General features: G+C 39.2%; 1 pseudogene; it reads left to right on the forward strand.

Moving 5' to 3' along the window:
• Positions 1–961: 961 nt before the first annotated feature.
• LOC102829040 lies at positions 962–2055 on the forward strand (annotated as a pseudogene).
• The last annotated feature ends 3916 nt before the right edge of the window (positions 2056–5971 follow it).

Here is a 5971-nt window from a genome sequence, read left to right on the forward strand (position 1 = left end):
GCTCTGTTGTGACATCACTCATATAATTTCTTCTTCATATTATTTCCATCTCCTCCTTCTTCTCTTTTGTTGGATTTGCCAGTGGTTTGTTTTCTTATCCATCCTGATACTCTGTCTCTTGACTGGTGCATTTAATCCATTGCTATTCAGTGTAATTATTGATAGGCATGAATTGATTGCTGTCATTTTGCTAAGTGTGTTTTTGTGGCTGCCGGTTTCTTTGTTCCACATAGTTTTCTGTGCTGAGTTTATTTTGTTTGTGTCTTTTTCCTGTCATTTTAGTCATTGTGTTTTTTTAATGCTTACTAAATCATGATGACTTTCTTCTTTTTTGTTTTGATATGAAAGTGTAATAATTTTCTTTGCAGCTACCCTGTAATTTATTCATCTCTTCCCCAGTTTAAAACAGCCATTTTATCATGACATCTACTAGACATGAAATCCTTTGGAAGTTTTGTAACTACACTATTTCCCTCTTTTTGCTTTGTAGTTGAATTCACTATAAATTGATATCTTTGGTTCTCTATTTTCAGTCTTATAGGTTTGTTTTACATTGGATACTTGTATATTTGGGTTGAGTTCTGGGTGGTGCTGTCATGTATGTTAGTTTCAGGTTGTTGTCTGATGTTGTTGATTCTCTGTCCAAAGAAATCTCTTTAGTACTTTTTGTCAGGTTGGTCTTGTTTTCACAAACTCCTTTACTTTCTGTTTAACTGGTAATGTCTTGATATTTAGGGACAGTTCTGTTTGATATATGATTCTTGGTTGGCAAATTTTCTTTCAGCTTTGTATATATCATCCCATTGCCTTCTCGACTTTTTGGTTTCGGCTGACAAATCAAAGCTTAATCTTATTGGCTGTCCTTTGTAGATATGAAAATGTGAATGAGAGCAAAAAAGTAAGTGAGGACAACATTTCAATATTAAAGAAAAATAGTACCAGTGGATACTTAAGTCTTTATTTTCTTTCTGAAAATGCTTCCGATATATATATGGAGTCCCCATCTGTCTTACACTGTTATTCAGTACTTATTATTCTTTTACATCTCACAGACACATGAAAATCTTCCATACTTCCAACAACTCCAACACCATCACTGGCTTCATCCTCTTGGGCTTCCCTTGTGCCAGGGAGGGTCAAGTCCTCCTCTTTGTGCTCTTCTCTATTGTCTACCTCCTGACCCTCATGGGAAATGGTTCTATCATCTGTGCTGTGCGCTGGGATCAAAGACTCCACACCCCCATGTACATCCTGCTCGCCAACTTCTCCTTCCTAGAGATCTGGTATGTCACCTCTACTGTACCCAACATGTTGGCCAACTTCCTCTCTGAGACTAAAGCAATTTCCTTCTCTGGTTGCTTTCTCCAATTCTACTTTTTCTTCTCCCTGGGTTCTACAGAATGCTTTTTCTTGGCAATTATGGCATTTGATCGATGCCTTGCAATCTGCCGGCCTCTACATTACCCAACCATTATGACTGGAAATATGTGCACCAATCTTGTGGTCAGCTGCTGGGTACTTGGTTTCCTCTGGTTCTTGATTCCTATTATCATCATTTCTCAGATGTCTTTCTGTGGATCCAGGATTATTGACCACTTCCTATGTGACCCAGGCCCTCTTCTAGCACTCACTTGCAAAAAAGCTCCAATGATAGAGCTTCTTTTCTCCACCTTAAGTCCTCTGCCCCTCATTATTCCCTTCCTCTTCATCATGGGATCCTATACTCTAGTCCTCAGAGCCGTACTAATGGTCCCTTCAGCAGCTGGACAAAGAAAAGCCTTCTCTACCTGTGGATCCCATCTGGCTGTGGTCTCACTTTTCTATGGCTCAGTACTGGTCATGTATGGGAGTCCAACATCTGAGCATGAAGCTGGAATGCAGAAAATTGTAACACTGTTTTATTCTGTCATAACCCCACTTCTTAACCCTGTGATATACAGTCTAAGGAACAAAGATATGAAAAGAGCCTTGCAGAAAATTCTGGGAATATAACTCTTTTTATCAAAAAGACCCTTGAGCAATGTTAAATCCATATTTAACCTTTTTTCAGATTAAATAAAAAAAAATGGTGTCACTCATATAATTGTTTGTCCCATTGTTGATCCAAGGAGTCCTGGTATGCTGCTGTAGGTTAATGTGCTGGATTTTAAATCAGCTTGAACCACAAGGTTGGCAGTTCAAGCTCACCAGATGCTCCTCATAAACCCTATGTATGATTGCTATGAGTTGGAACTGACTTGACAGCACTTAACACCAATTGTTGACCCAAAGCACTAATCATCCATGATTCTATTTCTGTTGTCTGTTTCTTCTCTTTATTTTTCAATCATTTAGTTCTTTTTCTAAGCATACGTCAATTTTATTTTATTTTTTGGAATACAGAACAGTGGAGCCACTGGGTGTAATAACCTAACCAAAATAAAGTTTTCTTCTTTTGGGTTCATATATTAGAGGCAAATAGATTTAATCCATTTAAAAGTTATTTTTTTGTATTTTAAAGATGGTCTATGTCAGTTTTGATCTTATTTCTGGAATATGCTCCTTACTTCAGGAACATAGCCTTCCTGAGATCTCAACTGCAAGTCTAGGCTTTTTACCAGAGCTCCTCCTGCTTAGTGTTTCCTGACTCCTTTTTCTGTGCTCCTTGTACCCTGAGATCTTTGCTTATCTCTTTAGGCTCTCAGTGTTTGCATTCTGTTATATTTCTTGAAGTGTCATCTTACTCATAGGCATTTTTGTTGTTGATTTAGGTGCTGTTGAATCAGTTCTGACTTATAGCAACCCTATGAACAACAAAAGGAAGCACTGTCCAACCCTGGGCTAAAGCCACAATCACTGATATGCTTGAGTCCATTGTTGTTATCACTGTATCAGTCCATTTCCTTGAGGGTCTCCCTCTTTGTCACTTTTACCAAGCATGGTGACTTTCTGCATGGTTTGGTCATTCCTGACAATATGTCCAAAACATGAGAGACAAAGTCTCACTATCCTCACTTCTAAGGAGCATTCTGGTTGTACTTCTTCCAAGACAGATTTTTTTCTAGGAATCCAAAAATACCTTGATGGGAGATTTCATCAAATGTGCATCACTTCTCTGTGGACCACCTCACTCAAGAATGTATTCCTTAAGCACCTACTGCTTTGGCAGCTGAAAACACCAAATTTTCTATCTCCATGGTTCAATAAAATGACTGCTTTCTACTCAGGCTTTATTCCTTTCTACCTCCCCCCTCCAACAACCCAAGTCTCTTCTACATGTCCACATGTCCATCTTCCCCCAACTATTGAATTGCCAAATATCCTCATAGGGTAGAGGGGATGAGGTGAATGTGTGATTCATTTTCTTAGTTTTGCCTCCTTCCTATAATGATAATCCCTGACATTTGACCTATGTTGATTGCTCGCCAACACCTTCAAATGGTTGCTTGTATGTATTTTATGCAGATTTTATACTTACTTTTGTCAGAAGGCTTAGTTTAATACAAGCTGCTAAGTCATGGCCATAACCAGGAAAAATACATTTAAAAAATAATCAAGACCAAATTGGATTTCTACCCTAAATCTACATCACATTACAAAATAAGATTATAAACATTGCATCTTATCAAAACATACAACAAAGCACTAAATAAAACTCAAGAGCCAGCCATTTTAAATGCCACAAGTAAATAGGGATAAAACAACTTTTTTTCCCCTATAATGATGGTGTTTATTAGGGAAGTTAACAAGTTACAATGCAAGATCAGAAAATACTCAGGGCTAAGTTCTTTCCATCAGGACAGCTTCTCCTCGCCCATGCACACAGGCAGGCCTCTATCTACTCAAGTAGTGATATGAAGCTTTTATAGCTCTGTTGATAAATGCTCACAGGGCATACTGCTCAATCATAAGCCTCAGCCTGAAACACTCAGCTCTAGCTCCATAGGGCAGCAAACCTAGCAACCCTGATTAAGAACCTAGTGGCATCCCACTCTACAAGCAAAGCCACTATCCTGCCCAAAGCCACTCAGCTTAACATGCTCCATGGGCTGGGAAACCCACCACTAGGTCCCATTCTCTGGTTCTTGGTTCTGCTGCTGCTGCTCCTCTGCCACTCCTCCTACATCCCTGGGTTGAAAGGGTTCAATGTGCAGAGGTCTCTGGGTCCAAAGTACACACTCCACTCCTGACTTTTCTTTCATGTTAGTGGCATCCCCCTTTTTATTTTTTTTTTACACTTTTTATTGAAAATTGATTGTAGGTTTATAGGCAAGATCATCAGCTTTACATTCAACAAATCATACCCTATGTTCCATCTCAATAACTGCAATCCCCTCCATGAAACAATAGTTATCCCACTTACTACCTGTGGTTCCTATTTCCATTCCATCCACCTTCCCATTCCTTCTCCACTTTGTCCTTAGGTAAATGTTGCCCTTTTGATTTGGAATGGTTGACCATTCTATGGTGAGCATACCTTACTACTGCTGTTGTCCCCCTATATTTTTATCTACTATGTTGCTGAAAATTGGATGACGAGAGTAAATTCCTTTCCAGACCTGAAATGTGGCCGAGGGACATAGTCTCAGGTTCTTCCAGTATCTTTCTGACCAATAAACCTAGTCTATTTTAAATACTTTTGAGAGAACAAACAAAATGGTGGAGATGGTGGAAGTATAGTGAGGAGCTCCACCAGCAACAACACAGAATACCGGACCAAGCAGGCTAAGGGAATGGACCCAAAACTCTGAACTACACATAAAGGAATATTTAGAAGGTTGGAAGGCTTACAGCCAAGGGAAATTTTAGCAGAAGCAAGAAACCCATTGCTTTCTAATTCAAGATGCTCAGCTGCTCCCAGAGGCACCATCTTGAGAGAGACCAACCGGGGGAAGGATCAGAGCAGCCCAGGTACCTGACAGAAATGCAGAGATAAATGTGTGGACATTTTTTTTGTATCTTTTCATTGGTCTCTCACTGTCTGTGCACCTCCATTCTGGTGACTACAAGGGGTGCCTGAGTGAGTGGACACCCCACCTGACCCCTAGAGGGTTCTACTACTCATGCCCACAGATCACCTTAAAATATAAAGTGACAGTTTCCACTTAAAACCAAACAGCAGTGTAAACTGGCCACAGCTGGCCTGGAACTGTTTATCTCTTGGAAAAAGGCCTGAATGGGAATTGTGGAGTGGAACAAGCAGACTAAAAAGGAAATAGGCTGCAAATTAAATTCTGAGTTATGTCACAATGACCAACAGTGGCATCTTGAAATTTCTCAGGAAGTAGAGTGAAAACAGAAGCCCATCTCCTGATCAAACCTACCTGGAGGAGATCAAATAGCATAAAAAATACCAAAATACACACCCATATAAGTATTAAGACCACAGATAACTCCTGAATATTCCCAAAAAACAGAAGCAGATGACCATATCAGCACATGTCCAGAAACAAGATAAAGTGACTGAGGCAATGAGCTGGAAGTAGACCTACATTCCATACTGGAAAATGGGCAGGCTTTGGAAATGCCTGTGAATGAATTCAGAAAAATGATTATAAAAAGTATCAAAACACTATATAAAGGAGTTGAGGAAAATAAGGAAGAACTCAGGAAAGCACTACAGGAACAATCAAATAAAATAGATTCCACATTGAAAACAATGCAAAGCCTACAGAAAGAGGTCCAGATGATTAATAATAGAATATCAGAAATGGACAATACACTGAAAGGGCAAAGAAGTAGAATCAAAGAGTTAGAAGCCAGAGCTAGTGAGCTAGAAGATAAATCTCTCAACACTACTAAGATAGAAGAAAAAAACACAAAAAAGGATTAAAAAAAAAAAATCTAAAGAGGGCCTAAGATTCATGTTGGACAACATGAAGAGGAATAACTTAAGAATTATTGGCATTCCAGAACAGGAGGAGTCACACAAGTCCACAGAGGAGATAGTTGAAGAACTTCTAGAAGAAAATTTTCCTAACATCCTGAAAAG

The sequence above is a fragment of the Chrysochloris asiatica genome, unplaced genomic scaffold (assembly GCF_000296735.1).
Source record: "Chrysochloris asiatica unplaced genomic scaffold, ChrAsi1.0 scaffold00444, whole genome shotgun sequence".
NCBI classification, from domain to species: domain Eukaryota; kingdom Metazoa; phylum Chordata; class Mammalia; order Afrosoricida; family Chrysochloridae; genus Chrysochloris; species Chrysochloris asiatica.